The sequence below is a fragment of the Odocoileus virginianus genome, chromosome 1 (genome assembly GCF_023699985.2).
Source record: "Odocoileus virginianus isolate 20LAN1187 ecotype Illinois chromosome 1, Ovbor_1.2, whole genome shotgun sequence".
NCBI classification, from domain to species: domain Eukaryota; kingdom Metazoa; phylum Chordata; class Mammalia; order Artiodactyla; family Cervidae; genus Odocoileus; species Odocoileus virginianus.
In genome coordinates, this window is record NC_069674.1 from 8,655,743 (window position 1) to 8,674,949 (window position 19,207).

Here is a 19,207-nt window from a genome sequence, read left to right on the forward strand (position 1 = left end):
AACTGAACTCAGAATATCAAATAGGATTAAGCTAGAAAATTTAAGTTCTCATTTTGATACCCTGTTCCATGATTTATTTCCAAAAAAATTAACCTTATTCAGTCTTATCCTTAGCTCAGTAACATTATGGCTCTTCTCTTTTTTGTCCCCATTAGCTTTTATTTCTTTTCTGAATTGCTCAAACATTCACCAAGGCTTATTATTTACATCTTTGAACTCTCCTGCTATGACTACATAAATGGAGAATGAAATCTGATTTTGAGACAGTCTTAAGTGTTCCTATTTATGTTTCAGCTACTCATGCATGAACCTGATTATGAATTACATGTGCATAGCCATAGTTAGTGAATTCACAAAACATACTGCAAGCAAACTATATTTCACTCAAAGGAACAACAGAAAACTGCCTGTCATTTGTGTTTTATGAAGATAAATTATTGAACCACAAAATATCATGAGATGACTCGTAACATAGGACTTGCACCTCATCCCTGAAGGCACTGTGGCACTGTCAATTAAACACTGGTGAGCACAACTTAGTTCCCATTTCTAACAGCATTGCTGCCACTACTGACCATGCTATTGATTACAGAAGTGGGTTCTTTCCAGGAAGCACAAAGCTAAATTGCATTGCACATTCTGTTGTTATTCACAGCATCTGTGCTTCATTCATGTCTTTTTTTTTTTTTTTTTGTCAATTGAACTCAGCATTAAAAAGAATAATTTCTTATAAACCAAAGTCATATATATTGCAAAAGTATATCAATGCAAAAAAAAAAAACAAAACAAAACCAAAAACCCAACATGGTCATTGTTATTGCAAATCTGTTCCCCAAGTACTAGGAGAGCTTATGATCTCCCAAACACACTTATAATTTAGTGAAAGGTTATGTCATTACCACAGAAAACAGTGCTTCAACCTAATGAAGATCCAGAGAAAAATTGTGTCCATGTTAGGACCATTTTTCTACAATGTGAGTTCTAAAAGTGGCACCAAATTTGTTTTTCATTTGTTTTTGCATGCTATGGCCTCTGGAACATAGCTGAGACAATGCTTGTTTCTCTTAAGTAAACTTATGCCATGTCAGGGATAAAGAAGAGTTACATAATTCAACTTATAAACATTTTATTGGTCTTAATTGGGCTTAGAAATGTGTACGTGGGTTAAGAGTTGTGTTTAAAAAATGTTGCTTCTCAATACATATAGCTTGTAGCTTCAAAATAAAAGCAGTCTACCATAGTCGTTCACGTTCAAAGAGTAAGAATGGCATGATAACATCAATTAAAATAACACAAACAAAAACCAGAGGCATCGAACCTAAACCACAAATGTTAGGTAAGATGGTAAGAGTCAGATGAGATCCAGTCTTGCCTTTAAAAGAACCTGCAAATCCTTGATGGAAGGGATCGAAAGTGAAATTGAAAAGTGAGAGTGTTAATCACTCAGTCGTTTCTGACTTTTTGTGAATCATGGACTGTAGCTTGTCAAGCTCCTCTGTCCATGGAATTCTCCAGGCAAGAATACTGCAGTGGACTGCCATTCCCTCTCCAGGGGATTTTCCTGACCCAGGATCAAACCCAGGTCTCCTACACTGCAGGCGATTCATTACCATCTGAGTCACAAGGCCAGGGAAGCTGTACTATACCAGTAAATGCATGAGTAATCAAAGAAATGATCTGATTTTAAAAGCTAGTCACGTGGTTCACAGATGGTACTGAACTACATAAGGAGCCATGCCAGGGTTTCTGCAGGCTAGGCCAGGAAGCAGAACACGGGACTCCAAAGACAGAGCTAGTAGAAGGTGAAACACCAGACTATGCCCTTCCCTAGTTCAAGGTAAGCCAGCGTCCAAGCAACATGTAAGGAGGAAGACCAGATGGAAAGGTGAGTGTCCTGGAGGCCTCCCTGGAAGGCCGACAAATCACATGGCCTTTTAGGTACTACCCTTCCAACCCTGGATAGCTTCATTTAAAACATATCAGCAAAGGGAAGCCTGTTAAAAGATAAGTAACTCAGGTGATGAATGGATGTGGATGACACGGCTTGAAGAAACTAGGAGCCTGCGCCAACAGAAAAGTCAGAAGATGGAAATTCAGTAATTGTTTTCAAATATCTATTCTCTCTACTCTTTGAAGACAAATATAAATTGAATTGAATTTCTCCCATCCAGTGCTCCCTTCTGAGGAATGTGAAAGTCAAAGTTGCTCAGTCTTGTCAGACTCTTTATGACCTCATAGACTATACAGTCCATGGAATTCTCCAGGCCAGAATACTGGAGTGGGTAGCCTTTCCCTTCTCCAGGGGATCTTCCCAACCCAGGGATCAAACCCAGGTCTCCCACACTGCAGGCGGATTCTTTTCCAGCTGAGCCACAAGGGAAGCCCAAGAATACTGGAGTGGGCAGCCTATCCCTTCTCCAGCGGATCTTCCCGACCCAGGAATCGAACCGGGGTCTGCACTGCAGGTGGATTCTTTACCAACTGAGCTATCAGGGAAGCCCTTTGTAAGGTATAAATATATGTAAATAAATAATCTGATTTAGAATTCAGTGCTCAAGTAGAGCTAGATGAGATAACAGTGTCCAGGGGAGTTGAGGATGTTTCACAGAAGAGGTAACATTTCAGGGAGGAGTGGCGATGGGTTTCAGAGAGGATGAGTGGCAGTTCATTAGATGGAGAGTGTTAAAAGCCTCGAGGATAGAGAGTGAAGTCAAATTGATAGAGCTGTGAAGAAGCCAGGAAGCACTGGGAACTGTGTGTGCACTCTGGCTAGTGACTGTGGTGCCTGGGCCAGAGGGTGACTCGGGAGACAGATGATGCTGGAACTTAATGTCTGGACTAGGATATGAATGACCACATGCCTTATAAAGACATTTGGGCATTATGGCTATAGAACCTAAGACAGTTTTAAGAGGTTGCTTGAATGTATTTAATGAAATAAAAAACCTCCATGAAGCTGGAGTTAAATGCAGAGAGAAAGAAAATTCCCCTCTTACTCCTGCTGTTTCTCAAATGAATGATATTTTAAAGGAACATTAACTTACTCAGTAGTTAAGACAAGGATCTATTCAATTTAACAAGGTGTTATCATGATCTAGACAAGCTGTTCTTTCATGAAACGACTTAAAGTTCTGTTTTAGAAACTGAAGTTCTACATTTGATAATATTACTCAAAATGTAATGAACTGGCAGAGATACAAGGTCTTCTACAAGTCCAAAGGAAGCTGATTTCTGGAAAAAAGAAAAAAAAAAAGACCAAGCATAGGAAGCAGTTGTATTTCAGTCTTTGCTGGGGGCATCTTAAGAGAAAGAGAAGAGCCATGAATGAAAAGAACTGCAAATCTTTGATGGAGAGAATCCAGAAGGAAGCTGCCATCCCAGTAAATACCTTAGTGACTAAATAAATGATCTGACTTTAAAATATAGTCACGTGATTCAGAGCATACCAAGCAGAATTAGTACAAACACCCTCTTGTGGTGTCTGCCCCTGTCATCTATGAGACCTGTGGTGCCAAAAAAGAATTTCTGTTAAAGAAGAAGGCTTCCACCAGACCTATAAATACAAGCCTGTATTCGCATGATTCTGAGCAGCAGTGTAATTAAGATTTCTGGGCTATACAGGAATCAGTTTTCCCAGACTCTGGAAAGACTGGTCCTGCTGTTATTAACAGCCCTTGAAATAAGGGCCACTTAAGATTTTACTCTGAAAAACAATGGTAAATATCCATGACTGTGGAAATGCTAAATTAAGATAAGGAGATGCCTAAACCAAAGATGTTTTATTAATCGGAAGTAAGCGTCATTGGAAAGGGGCTTCCCAGGTGGTGCTAGTGGTAAAGAATCCACCTACTGAGGCAGGTAGATATAACAGATGCGGGTTTAATCCCTGGGTTGGGAAGATCCCCTGAAGAAGGGCATGGTAACCCACTCCAATATTCTTGCCTGGAAAATCCCATAGACATAGCCTGGTGGGCTACCGTCCATAGGGTGGCACAGAGTAAGACAGGACTGAAGCAACTTGGCATGCACGCATGTCATTGGGGGAAGAAAATGAGTGCATAGGGAGGCATGTGTTTGTCACTGTACCTGTCCAATACTATTTATTCCCTCCCAGATTAGACTTCACCCCGAATTCACACAAAGGGGCAGCCACAGGTGACCATGTTTGTATCTCACCAGCCTGTACTTTGGCAGGTTAGACCAGTTGCTGTCGTTGCTGTTGTTTAGTCACTAACCAGGGCCTGATTCTTTGTAACCCCATAAATGGTAGCCCTCCAGGCAAGCATACTGGAATGGGTTTCCATTTCCTTCTCCAGGGATCCTCCCAACCGAGGGACTGAACCCATGTTTCGCACATTGGCAGGCAGATTCTTTACCAATGAGTCACCTAGGAAACCCTTTCTGAGTCTGGCAAACAGGGCACGATGCTGCAGAGCCTGCGGAAGGCGCCGCTTTTATTCACTGAAATGATCTCCCTGGAGTTAGGCATTTCTCAGCCTGGGCTGCCGCTGAAAGCGCCCTACTGACAACAGCTTACCAGGAACGGTTTTGCAAAGCTCTCCCACATAAACAATTCCTGGAATCAGACCAAATTCAAAGAGATAGCTTACCCAAGGCCTTTCAGCCGAAAGCAGCAGACCTAAAACTTGTAATGCGTACATCTGAGCCATTTACAGGAGTAACTTGTGGACCACATGTGTTGCAATCACCCAGGTCATTTGTTGGAAGTGTGAACTCTCAGCCTGAACCCTGAGAGGTCTAATGCCCGAGGTCTCCTGTGAGGTCTGTGGGTCGTGATAAACAGCCAGGGCTGAGATCCATCACTAAAGTAGTACGATCCCATAGCAGTGCCATCCCGTAGAAACACAAAGACAAGTCACATCTGTAAGTTTAGATTTTCTAATAGCCATATTTAGCAAAATGATAAGGAAACTGGGGGCTTAATTTTAGTAATATATTTAATTTGACACAATATATCCAAAATACCCTTTTAACATGCAACAAATATGAACAAGTTACTAATGAGATGTCCTGCATTTTCTTCCCCTATAGGAAGTTTGATTCAGGCAGTTCATAGACACGTGTGGCTAGCACTGACATGCTGGACAGTGCAGATAGAGAAGAAAGTCAGGATTTCTGCTTTCATTAAAGCGATTGCATCAATTGCAGGAGATTAGGATTAACAAGTATACACTGTTGATATTATATATAAAATTAACAGTCCTGTCTGACTCTTTGTGACCCCAGGGACTGTAGCTGGCCAGTCTTCTCTGTCTCTGGGATTTCTCAGGCAAGAATAATGGAGTGGATTGCCATTCCCTTCTCTAGGGGATCTTCCTGACACAGGGATGGAACCTGGATCTCCTGCATTGCAGGCAGACTTTTTCCTCTCTGAGCCACCAGGGAAACCCAGTATTAAATAGGTAACCAATGAGAATCTACTGTATAGCAGAGGGGACTCTACACAATGCTCTGAGGTAACCTGAACGGGAAGGAAATTCAAAAGGGAGAGGATGTAAACATATGTGTGACTGATTCGTTTTGCTGTAGAGTAGAAATAACACAACGCTGTAAGGCAACTGTAGTGAAAATTAACAGATAAAGTTATAGCATGTCCTAAACCAGCCCCAGTCCTAAAGATAGAAGGCAGGAGGAGAAGGGGACGACAGAGGATGAGATGGTTGGATGGCATCACAGAGTCGATGGGCATGAGTCTGAGTTTGAGCAGGCTCTGGGAGTCGGTGATGGACAGGGAAGCCTGGGGCGCAGCAGTCCCTGGAGTTGCAAAGAGTCAGACGTAACTGAGCGACTGAACTGAAGTCAGCCCAGGTCTGAGTTCCCAGGCTACACTGGTTTTTTTGTTATTCTTCCTCCTTAACCCCATGGCCTAAATTTCATATCCCTCATCCCTACCACTTTTACCTACTAAATTCCTATCTTACACTTCAGCTCAAATAGAACTTCCTTTTTCTTGGTTCCTTTAGCCGCTCTCATTCCCCAACCCCAACACCACTAAAAACAGCAAATGAGCATGTAAACAAAATTCAGGGTACCTGGTTTCATATTTCCTTGGTATATACTCTCAGAACAGTGTATATCTTTCATAAACACTATCACAGTTGGCTCTGCTTTCATTCTTGTGATTGATAATTATTGACTGACTCCTTCTATGTAAGGAATGGCACTGGATCTATATCAGAGGGTGTATATTCAAAATAATTATGTTGAATAGATGAGAGAATTCCTGAATCAAGCCTTGGAGTATATATATATATATGATATGTATATATTGGATATGTGTGTGTGTATATATATGTATATGCATACACATGCACACACATACACACACACAAACACAGGTATTTCTTTTCCAAACCTTAAAGGCCAGAGGGAAATTAAATGTAAGGCTAATTAAGTTCAAGCTTCAGGACTCCTCAGTTATGGGGCCACCATGAGATTGGACATTGCTAGCAGTCCCCTCCTTCCCTAGGGAGAGAAGTCAGGTAACATTCATTTCTGGTAAATTGCCTAATGAGTTCTCAGAAAACAAGGGACTTGAACTTTGAGGAGTCCAATAACCTGTTTTGAATTTTTTCTCATTCTATATAAAGATTCCACATTATATTTAATTTTGTATTTGTAATTTGGTATTCCTTTCTTGTAAAGAGTCTCCCCATCTCCAAATTGTATGAAGTCTCATGATCCACAAAGCCTGGGTCTACCGCTACAGAGAACATAAAAGCTTTCATCCTTTCATCATTTTGTACATTAGGAAAAAAATCAATCCTTTTTCCAAAAATTTGGATTGTAATGCTTTGGATTGTAATGACCTTTCTTATCAAAGTGAAGGGTCAGCACCAAGGAGGCTGCATACAGCTTAATAATGCCAGAGGGAGAATGAAGGGGTGTGTCCATGGCAGGGCGTACATCCCATTGCTTCTTCAGTTCAGTTCAGTTCAGTCACTCAGTCATGTCCGACTCTTTGCGACCCCATGAATCGCAGCACGCCAGGCCTCCCTGTCCATTACCAGCTCCCGGAGTTTACTCAAACTTATGCCCTTTGAGTCGGTGATGCCATCCAGCCATCTCATCCTCTGTCATTCCCTTCTCCTCCTGCCCCCAGTCCTTCCCAGCATCAGGGTCTTTTCCAGTGAGTCAACTCTTCGCATGAGGTGGCCAAAGTACTGGAGTTTCAGCTTCAGCATCAGTCCTTCCAATGAACACCCAGGACTGATCTCCTTCAGGATGGACTGGTTGGATCTCCTTGCAGTCCAAGGGACTCTCAAGAGTCTTCGCCAACACCACAGTTCAAAAGCATTAATTTTTCGGTGTGCAGCTTTCTTCACAGTCCAACTCTCACATACATACATGACCACTGGAAAAACCATAGCCTTGACCAGACGGACCTTTGTTGCTATCTAGGTTGGTCCTAACTTTCCTTCCAAGGAGTGAGCGTCTTTTAGTTCCATGGCTGCAGTCACCATTGCTTCTTACACAACCCTAACTACCACTCCTGGAGACCACAGGGCTGACATCAGACTTTCCTTTGGCAAATTGTCCTCTCCTTCACTAGGTTAACTTCACTGGTTTGATAGAACAGAAGGTTACAGAACTACAGAAATGAAGATCTGCATAATCTAAAACATAGTCAGCAAATACAAAATTTAGGGGAGTACTATCACAAATTAAGTGCAACTTGCATGATCTTCACTCATACACACAAGTGAATTTCTATGAAATACAAAGAGCATAGTAAGTGCTGGGGTGTGATAGGTAAATGGATCCCAACCCTGCCCTCACCAAGTCTAGAATCAGAGAAGGCATCACTATTATAAGAGTTTGGAACACAACAAAATAATAACCCTGGTTCTTGTGGTTAGGAAAGATTTTATCAACATGGTAAATTTTGAAATAGATCTGTGAGAAGAGGAAAAATGTATAGTAAACATGAAGGGAAACAAGATCCTAGGAGAGAACATCACCATCACATAAGTTAATAATCTTATTGCTTTCTCTATCATTCATTACGTGCCATCCAAAGATAACAAATCATAGGACATCATTAATAAGGTTTCTATTGCCTTTATTGTTGCCTTTTGAATATCCATGCTTTTTTTTAAAAGAAACTTTGTTTAGATTTTTGAAGTACTACAGGAATATGCAATGTACATAGACATAATAAATATAGTTTTTATACGAGGAATAGGCTTAGCAATGTAAAAAGCATGCTGCATGTGCTGCCATAAGGCACACGTTTATTCTAAATAATTTTTTGTGTTCAACCATCATCTCTTCTCCTCTTGGCCTGATTATCAGGAACCTAGGATTGAGATGAATAGGAAAGACAGGAAACCACGGAAAATCTGCTATTGAAAGTGAAGCTTGAATAAACTTGAGTTTGTCAGGTAGCCCTCCATGCCTCTGTTAATCCTCACTGTTAAGTTGCTTTAATTTTAAACCATCTCTTCTATTTGCCATTTAACCACCATGCTCTCCTAGATCGCTAAATAGCTTTTGCTGGAGTAAACAAAATAGCTATTCTCTAACCTTTAGAGACATAAAAAGGCAATATACAACATAACAAAAAACAGATAAGTTAGAAACTTAAAGAACTAAGGTTAGAAACTGAATTTTCCTTATGATAAATGACTTAATAAAAGAGATTAAAAAAAAAAAACTGTTACTACTCCCACACCCAAGTTCTGCCATAAAAATAATGATTAAATCCAACAATAGGTTTGAAATCCCATTTTATTCACTGTAATAATAGATAGGGTTTTAAAATCATTTTTATGAAAGCACACATTTCTCAGTGAATAGAACGTTGCAGAACTGCTCTCAGGTTGCAGAAATATCCTAGTAGGACTCTGTTCTCTGCAGTATTGGTCTCAGAGTGCTCACACACTTGGGAGTTCCTACAGCATGGAGATGTGTGCTTGCATGCTAAGTCACTTCAGTCGTGTCTGACACTGTGACTCTATGGATTATAGCCCGCCAGGCCCCTCTGTCCATGGGGTTCTCCAGGCAAGAATACTGGAGTGGGTTGCCATGCCCTCCTCCAGGGGATCTTCCCAACCCAGGGACTGAACCTGAGTTTCTTAGGATTCCTGCATTGGTAAGTGGGTTCTTTACCACTAGAGCCACCTAGGAAGCCCATAGCATGGAGATAGTTACCTGTCAGAGTTTCCTAGAATGCTTTACCTGCCCAGCTTCCTGAGGGTGATATATTGTGTAAGAAAATGACTCAATCAGGCATCCACAACTTTTTGGCAAAATTGAAACTTGAAAAGAGGAAGCCTACTGGCCTCATGGCTTAATCAATTAAAAACACATTTGTGGGACTTCCTTCATGGCTCAGTGGTAAAGAATCCACATGCCAATGCAGGAGACACGAGTCTGATCCCTGATCCAGGAAGATCCCACATGCTGTGGAGCAACTAAGCTCGTGCACCACTATTGTGCTCCAGAGCCCAGAACTGCAACTACTGAGCTCATGCGCCACAGCTACTGAAGGTGGCACGTCCTAGAGCCTGTGTCCCGCAACCAGAGAGCCAGCCACAACAGGAAGCCCTTGCATCGCAACTCGACACTAGCCCCCCTACCCCGCCCTCTGTAATTAGAGAAAGACCCATGTAGCAATGAAGCCATAGATAAACAAACTAATTAATTAATTCAAAAAACACATTTGTGAACATTAGAAAGCAGTGACCCTTCCCCTGGGTGTTCACAGCCCTGCCTGGTAGGGGGGCTGAATTTCAACTCTCACTTACCCCTCACAGACAGTCCTTGTGCATTGAACAACCTGTGCAACTGTAAGGATGACCTTGATCTAGGTTCCCTAGGAGATGGTGCCCTTTGTAAAAGCCAAGACACGTCTACTTTGGAGTTTATTGCACTTCGCAGAATTCTCAGTAAACAATAACTTCTCCATCTAGAACTTGAAATCTCTGTCTAGAAAACACAAATTCTCTGGATTTCAAGATGTCTTAGAGCTACTTAGAAATGATGGCATAGCAAGCAGGGGGACATCGCTGAAACTGTAACTCCCATGAAAGTCTCACTGATACCTCAATGTGCCCTGTTTCAGGCTTCCATGTATTCGTGATGGGATGCTGGCCATTCCCGCCATAAGGATTCATACAGCTGTTGGGGTTCTGTCCTAACGGCTCCAGGCTGGCCACTGCTCCAGGCTGGCCACTGCTGAAGTCCTCCAGGTTAAGTCCAGTGGCCTGAGCTGATGAGAACCAGTGAGTGACAGCTGCTCTTTGCATGGTCTATCCACTCCTGTTCAGCACCCTTATCCACAACCCTTCACTGAAAATGTATTCACTCTCCATTTTAAGCTGTAGGGTCTTTTCCCCTCTATCTCATTCTACCATTTTACTCTACCTTTTTCATGGAGGAGAATGGGTCTATAAAACTCATTTACATTAAGTATTTGTATTTCAAAAGAAGCTTAAAATACTTCCTACAATACATAAATAGCTACTTGTAAAATTCCATGCATGGGCAAACAGTTTTGGATGACAGTGTTTTGCTGAGAGGGCTTCCCAGGCGGCACTAGTGGTAAAGAACCAGTCTGCCAGTGCAGGAGATATAAGAGACATGGGTTCGCTCCCCAGGTCAGAAAGATCCTCTGGAGAAGGGAATGGTAACCCACTGCAGTATTCTTGCCTGGAGAACCCATGGACAGAGGAGCCTGGCGGGCTACAGACCATAGGGTCACAAAGAGTCAGTCACGACTGAAGCAACTCAGCACACTTGCTTTCCTGACAGCCTCTTGTAACAATGAAAGCAAGATGAGATTCAGGCTCTGCGTCAGGGCTCTCTTATTTTATGTAACCATCTCCCATATCTCTACTTCCGCTTCTTCTGTTTTCATTGGCTTTGGCCTTTTAAAAATAGAGTAGGTTCACACCAAACTTGTCTGTCCCTGCCATGTAAATGTCAACCAAATAAAGCCAATTTATTGCTTATATCTATAAAGCTTGCAAGGTTGAAATTCAGATGCCTCCACTGACCGCTGAGATCAAGCAAGCCAATTCTCTATGAGTCATGAGAGCATCCTGCTTGCTATGGATGCTATGTCTGCACAGACTCAAACAAATACGCACCCTCTCCTTTGAATGTCTTACTTGCAAATTGTTTTTTACTTTATTCAAAGTGATTCCCCAAAGAATGAAACTGATTTAAATTTTTTTTTTTTTTAGGGAGATAGATAAATGAGACAGAAGGTCATATTTAAATATCAAAGTATCCATATGTATGACTTGAACTGGATACAACAAATTCTGTGTATGATTGCTACACCGTAATAGCATGAAGCCCCTTAGCCTAATTCATTTCTTCTGGGTACAGTACCCTTAGATTGAAGGAGATAAAAAGATATTGGGAAAAATATACCACCATGTCACTCTTAACACTATTTAATACTATGTATATGGACTTTGGCAGTGACTCAGCAGTGAAGAATCTGCCTGCAATGCAGGAGACTTGCAGGGGATGCCGGTTCGATCCCCAGGTCAGGAAGATCCCCTGGAGTAGGAAATGGCCATTCAGTCCAGCATTCTTGCCTGGAAAATCCCATGGATTGAAAAATCTGGTGGGCTACAGTCCATGGGGTTGCAAAGAGTTGGACACAACTGAGTGACTGAGGGCGTGCGCACGTGCACGCACACAGACACACACACACACACACACACACATACACACACATAAAGTTAAAATAACTCAGGCAAATCTTTGATCTGGTCCAAAGAAAAGTAACAGATAAATTATAGTGGAATCCTGACATGTTCCAGTGGTTAAACTTTGTTTTTCCTTCAAGGTGCAACAATGCTTACTGATGCTAGTGGTTAAAAATGGACAGTTTTCAATTTAAGCCCTCACTTCTTAGAAGACTTCACAGACTCAAAGATCATCCCTATAGTCAGAAGCTACTTTGTGTATCTATATTATTTATATTTTAACTAACTTTTGTTGCAATATTCAGTTTATTTCCTAGTGCTTATTCCTCTGAGGACACTGTAGACATTACTGCTTATACTAGTTGACTAGGGCTGCCGTTGCAAAATACACAGGCTTAAACAACACAAATTAATTTTCTCACGGTTCTGGAGGCTAAAAGTCCAAAGTCAAGTTTGTTTACTTCTGAAGTCTCTCTCCTTGACTCCACGGCTGCCTCCTGGCTCCGAAGGTCTTCTGTTAAGGACACCAGTCATATTGGAGTAGGGCTACCCTGAAATCTCCCGTTGTAACTTCTTTCCCTCTTGAAAGGCTCTATAGCACCACAAATTGCCACATTCTGGCGTACTAGTGGTTGGGATTTCAACACACTAATACAGGGAAACACAATTCATCCTCTAGGCTTCCCTGGTGGTTCAGTGGTATGAAACCACCTGCCAATGCAGGAGATGTGTGTCCGATCCCTGGGTCAGGAAGACCCCCTGGAGAAAGGAATGGCTACCCACTCCAGTGTTCTTGCCTGGAGAATTCCATGGACAGAGGAGCCTGGTGGGCCACAGTCCATGGGGTCACAAAGAGTCAGACATGAATCAGCATCTGAATAATAACAATTCATCCAACAACATTCTCTTACACTTAGCTCCTTTTAAATGCTTAATGTTCTGTATTCAGTCATTCCCCAATCTTCTCTCCATATGAAGCCAGTGCAGTTTTTTAAACTGAGTCATAAGATTCTTAATATACTCCACATTTGCTATCACTACCCTCCTCCGAACTTAGCTTAAATCTTACACATTCTTTTTGGATTGTGGTCCTTAAGAACAGTCTGTATTTTATAATAAAAGAGTACTATCTTTCCTTTGCCACTTTTGCTTGGCTCCTAACACAGTGCCTTGTGCAGACTAAGCACTCAAAAAATCTTTGACTAGGATAAGTAGAAGAAATTTTGTCATTATACATGGTTTTAGTAGTAAGTGTTATAATCCTGACTTATGTCCAGCTTATGGTTAATTATGACTCCCAAATTATCTCTTGCTTTGCCAGCAAATAACCAATCATTTTTATTTTAACAGATGCTTGCCCATCTAGTGATTCATCAAAATCTTTCAACATTATTGCCCAGCAACACAAAATTCTGAGTAACTGAGATTTTCAAACTTGAAGATATGAAGCAAGTTGTTCTCATTATACCCTACATTTTTAATATTAGTCTAGGCTAATCATTTTTGCATCACTGAATATTTATGAATTATTTTCCATTTCCTTAATCAAAATAATTTAAAAACACCACTTGAACATCATGAGTGTTGAAAGATCACTTTTTTGACCTAATGATCAAAAAAAAAAAAAAATACAACAGGAGAAATGGTTCTAGGTGACAGTAAGATTTTTTTTTTCTATTCCCTTACCACTTGACAAGAGCCAATACTGAGATATTTATTCTCTAGAGCTTCAAATTATCAAGATGAGTCCTGTCAGAACAATGTAAGTGTGGAGACTTTTAGAAAAGCAAAAACCCAGGAACTGTCTTAGACTTTTTGAATCAGAATCCCTGAGGGTAGAGAGAATATGTTTCAGAAGCTGAAATGGTAATTTTTATGCACAGACTCCAGTATTCTTGGGCTTCCCTGGTGGGTCAGATAGTAAAGACTCCACCTGCAATGCGTGAGACCTGGGTTCGATCCCTGGGTTGGGAGGATCCCCTGGAAGAGGGCATAGCGACCCACTCCAGTATTCCTGACTGGAGGATCCCATGGACAGAGGAGCCTGGTGGGCTACAGTCCATGGGGTTGCGGAGAGTTGGACAGAACTGAGCAGCTAGGCACAGCATGCACAGTCAGAGCTGAGAACTTCTGCTCAACCAAGAAATAAGGAAGTGGTCCTGACATGTACAGTGCACACTGGAATCACCCGGGGAGCCTTGAAGCAAGCTGTGCCTGGGTTTCCCCCCGCAGGCAACAGGGTATTTCAAACACTGCCAACGCTTCTAATGTGAAACCCAAAGGACACACTGATGAGAAATCAGAAGGACATCACTAGTTATATATTTAAAAAATATATTTGAAAGTTAAAATAACACTAGGACTGATTCTGAAGAGCATACTTATTACAAACATTTCAGTATGACATGCCAGAGATTGCACAATGTGGACGTGGCTAGTCATGTCTCAGATTCTGCCGCAGACTATACAGCAGCTGTATCTGAAGTGTAACTGTTTTAGATCAGAAGCCCCTGGAAAACTTACTATAGCAGGAGTTGTTGGGTTCAACTCATTTCTTTTTTAAAGTTTTTATTGAAACACAGTTGATCCACAATATCGTCTTAATTTCAATTGTACATCAAAATGATTCATATATATTGGGTTGGGTTGGCCAAAAAGTTCTTTTGGGTTTCTCCATAACATACATGGCTTCCCCAGGTGGCTTGGTGGTAAAGAATCTACCTGCAATGTAGGAACCACAGGAGACATGGGTTTGATATCTGGGTTGGGAAGATCCCCTGGAGAAGGGAATGCCACTCACTTCAGTATTCTCGCCTGGAGAATCCCATGGACAGAAAAGCCTGCTGGGCTATGGTCCACAGGGTCACAAAGTGCTGGACACAACTGAAGCAACTTAGCATGCATGTGTGCATCAACATACACATACAACATATATGTACATATGCTGGGTAACAATTCTATATGTATACATATATCTAAAAAACAAAAATATATAAAATACATGTGTATATATACATGTATGTATATATATTCATGTATGTTTATACATACATATATTCATATATATACATATATATATATTTTTTAATTCTTTTCCATTATAGATTATTAAAGATATTGAGTATAGTTCCCTACACTATATAGTAGGTCTTTGTTGTTTATCTATTTTATATACAGAGGTGGGTGTCTGTTAACCCCAAACTCCTAATTCATCCCTCCCTCTCTCTCCTTTCTTCTTTGATAACCATAAGCTTGTTTTCTATGTCTGTGAGTCTTTTTCTGTTTTGTATATGAGTTCATTTGTATCATTTTTAAAAATAGATTCCACATTTGAGCAATATCATATATTTTTCGCCACCTGCAGCAACATGAATGGACCTAGAGATTACAATACTGAGTGAAGTAAGCCAACTCCAGTTTCTGATTCACTCATTCTGGGGTAGGGCCCAAGAATTTATGTTTTTTACAAGTTCTGGGTAGTATGGATGCTGCTGGCCCAAGGGCCACATTCTTATGTTTCTACTTCCATACAGAGGGGGATATCCTTTCATGCAGATTTGACTATTGATTCCACCTCCCACATTTTGCAATGAAGAGACTGTTGACTCAAAGTATATGCACCTAGTTTCAAAGACCATTCTGCAATATGATTGCTACAAGAAGGTCTCACAGAATGCCACTGTCCCTCCAAAATCTGAGAAAAAATTAGGATTAGGCAGATTCTTATGTTATCCTTCACTAGTATTTTTCACATTCTCTACAATATAAAAATACTGAAAGGGAAAGTTGCTTAGCCATGTCCAACTCTTTGCGACCCCATGGACTGACTATACAGTTCATGGAATTCTCCAGGCCAGAACGCTGGAGTGGGCAGGGTAGCCTTTCCCTTCTCCAGGGGATGGTCCCAACCCAGGGATTGAACCCAGGTCTCCTGCATTGCAGGCAGATTCTTTACCAGCTGAGCCATCAGGGATGCTCTACAGTATAGTAGTATAATAATACTAATGGTAAATTAAAGTGTGGACACTACACATTTAATCTCAGTTTATCATTTTACACTCACTAGCTTATGTTCAGAATTTTTCTCCCCATAATTTTTCTCTCTAGGTAGGAATTCAATTCAAACTGTTTACAATAATGTATAAGCTAAAATAATCCATTTCTTTTGAACTTTTTCCATGTTTTAAATTTGTTTTGATGCCATGACTCAGAGTTATAGACTTCCATATGGCACATGATATCTTTTCTGTGAAATGTAACTTGCAGACTGAAATAGAAAAAAATATTTAGTTTTTTTTTTTTAATCCTATTAAATTTTTACATTAACTGTCCTAGGGGATATTTCTTAAATCCCCTAAAACAAATAATAATTGGGTATATTTTCTTAGATCTCCTTTAAAGAAATTTCATGTTAAATTGCAAACTCAAAAACTATAACCTCTCCACCTTTCTTTATATGTGGCTCATTACCTCCCTTTTCTCCAAGGTTGACTTTGCTTCTGTTCTTCATCTTTGCCATGGTTTCCTTGGAAAGACATACTCTGTTCAGTAATCCATGTTACTTTCCAAAACATCTTGCTGATTGATTCCAACATGTTTGACTCAATAATCAAAATCATGTTTTCCTTTGTGTGGGGGAGGATGGGAAGACAGTGGAAGATATATTCAACTACAGACATAAATACTAAATATTCTCAAAGCTACGACCATGTTCTTAGCATTTACTGAAACCTTTTAAAACAACAACTACAACAAAAAAGAACAAAAGAAAGAAAAAGTCTTCTAAGCACTGCATTCTATTTCCTATGATGCCCTCCATATAAGAAATTTTTCTTTGAATTTTACCCTATATAAACTTTTTATCTTCTCTGAAAAATTTGTATTTTAAAATATCTTATATGCATATATAAAATATTAAAATTATATATATATACAATTATATATATATAACTCAGTTTTATATATATATATATATATAACCCAGTTAGAAATCTCAAATCTTACTTTGTTTCTGAGTGTTATCTTCATATAAGATAATTTCCCTATTTCTACATCATTGAACTGAACTTCCCTGGTGGCTCAGGGGTAAAGAATCCACCTGCTAATACAAGAGACGTGGGTTCAATCCCTGGGTCAGGAAGGTCCCCTGGAGAAGGAAATAGCAACCCACTCCTGTATTCTTGCCTGGAAAATCCAATGGACAGAGGAGCCTGCCAGGCTACAGTCTAGGATGTTGCAGAAGAGTTGGACATGACTTAGTGATTAAAACAACAAAAACAACATCACTGAACTATTTTAAGGAAAGACAAAGTGGCTGCATTGGTGATAAATTCCAAGAGAAGTTGGATACCAGAATTTAAAGAAAAATAAAAAGGAGTAAAGAAACGTACCAAGCAAAGTGCTTTATGATTTTCCACATTTTAATTTTATGTAACCCTAAGCCTACTCCAACACGAGACAGAACAACCTCTGAACTGACGCCAGAGAAGTTCGGAGATGTGCCTTCAGCTAGGTACCTACTGCCAACTAAAAATTGTCACTCACCATCTGGTTCTACAAGAAAGAAGTCACCAGCCACTGGCTGACCTTCAACACCCCTGAAAGGAGTTCAGAGTGGAGGTCGGCAACGAGGCACTCTGGGCTCTGAGAAAAACTGGTGGAACAGGCCTTCAGATAAATATTCTCAGGAGAAGATTTTTAAGAAACCAAGGTCTTGCATCTCCTCATATCTAGAAAAGCACTAAAATCATTAACGGAGACATCTGTTCCTTGTGGCAAAAGCAACCTTCTGTCAACATGCGTGCTTAATTGCACGTATTCTGTCTGCACTAAAACCACATATTTACTGACCTCCTCACTATCCCTTTGGAGCGGTTTCTCAGAGCTATCTGAGACGCTATCTCCTAGGCTACAGCCCTCATTAAATCCCAAATGACACTTAACTCACACCTGTTAAAACGTGCTTTTCTTTTCTTTTTTTTAGTTGACACTAGTAAAATTCAGAGAACAGATTCAAAGGCATGTTTCCTGCCTGTAACACCCATGCTAATCTTACTAAATCACCCTGAAAGGAAACAAATGGAAACTACATTCAATATAATCCAATATAATTCTTCTTCCTATGGATTATCACATGAAAAGTTTCCTTATTTCCATTTCCTTTACATGCATAGGCAGGTTATGCCTCTTCTTTCCATTTTTGAATTGTTAAAATTTTGGCACAGAAATGTTTGCCCCATCAATGAAAGAGAAGTGATTGTGGAAGAGGGAATATAGGAGCATACATGGGGTCTCGGGATTAAAAAACGTTTGCTTTTTCCACTGGGTTTACTGGAGACAACCAGGGGTCATGAAAAGAGCTCTCAACTTGGAATTTGAGTCCCTGTTGTCACTAAGAATGGCAGCCACTTCTCCAGCCCTCAGCTTCCTCATTCATGGTATTTATTTAACAAGACTTCATCATCCTTGCATGATACCAATCTAACATGAAGGTGTTCCACTTGAGAATTCTCTCAAGTGCAATCAATTTGCACTCATTATTTTAATCTATCAAATCTTCATAGGGTATTTACCACATCCCCAAGACTCTGTTAAATGCTGAAAGAAGCATGAAGGTATGATGCAACCTGTTCTGCTGTCTCTCCCAACCTCTCATTGAACCTACACATTTGAGCAAGTCACTCAACACGTTACATTCCCACGAGCCCCACATGATTCTTCATGCAGATTAGATTTCAGGGTGAGCTATTTCACCACTGTCTTTGTTGTCATCCTGCCTGTATAAGGTCCTTAAAACATTTTCTTGCTCATTCCTGACCTGGAGACACCACCCACCCCAGTCTGTCTATCATCCTCATTTTTTAATACATTGCACAGGACTGGAGAATATCATTACGCTGTGAATGCCTGATGGCAATTCCATAGCTTGGGCCCTAAAGAGTGTGACAACTTTTGTAACTGGATGGGTTTCATAACTATGGAAGTGTTATTGGAGGTAACATCACTGTGAGGAGACTATGGGAGGGTCTCCTGCACTGGCCATTGTGAATCCCATCTCCTTGCACCTGAGTTGTTACCTGGGCAACCAAAGGGCCTGCCTCCTGGATATCCAGTGAGGATGCTGAGTGGATTCCTACAAGGACTCATGGAAAGGACCACCTGATGTCACCCTGTCTGGCAAGTCTGTTTCCTGTTCAATAGGCTTCTGAGTAAACTGGAGCTAAACGTGGCCCAGCATCACCTTCTAAGTCTCAGTCTTTAACTGGATTCTGAACAACTGCCTAGTGGGCACTGCTTTATTGTGAGTGAAGTGAAAGTCGCTTAGTCGTGTCCAACTCTTTGCGACCCCATGGACTACACACTCCATGGAATTCTCCAGGCCGCAGTACTGGAGTGGGTAGCCTTGCCCTTCTCCAGGGGATCTTTCCAACCCAGGGATGGAACCCAGATCTCCCACATTGCAGGCGGATTCTTTACCACCTGAGCTATAAGTGAAGCCCAAAGGGAAGCAACATCATTAC

General features: G+C 40.8%; 1 protein-coding gene across 1 annotated transcript in view; it reads right to left on the reverse strand.

Annotated features, from left to right (window-relative positions):
- The window catches only part of CNTNAP2 (contactin associated protein 2), a 2,220,467-nt gene that overhangs the window by 1,098,343 nt on the left and 1,102,917 nt on the right, over window positions 1-19,207 (reverse strand). The window lies entirely within an intron of this gene.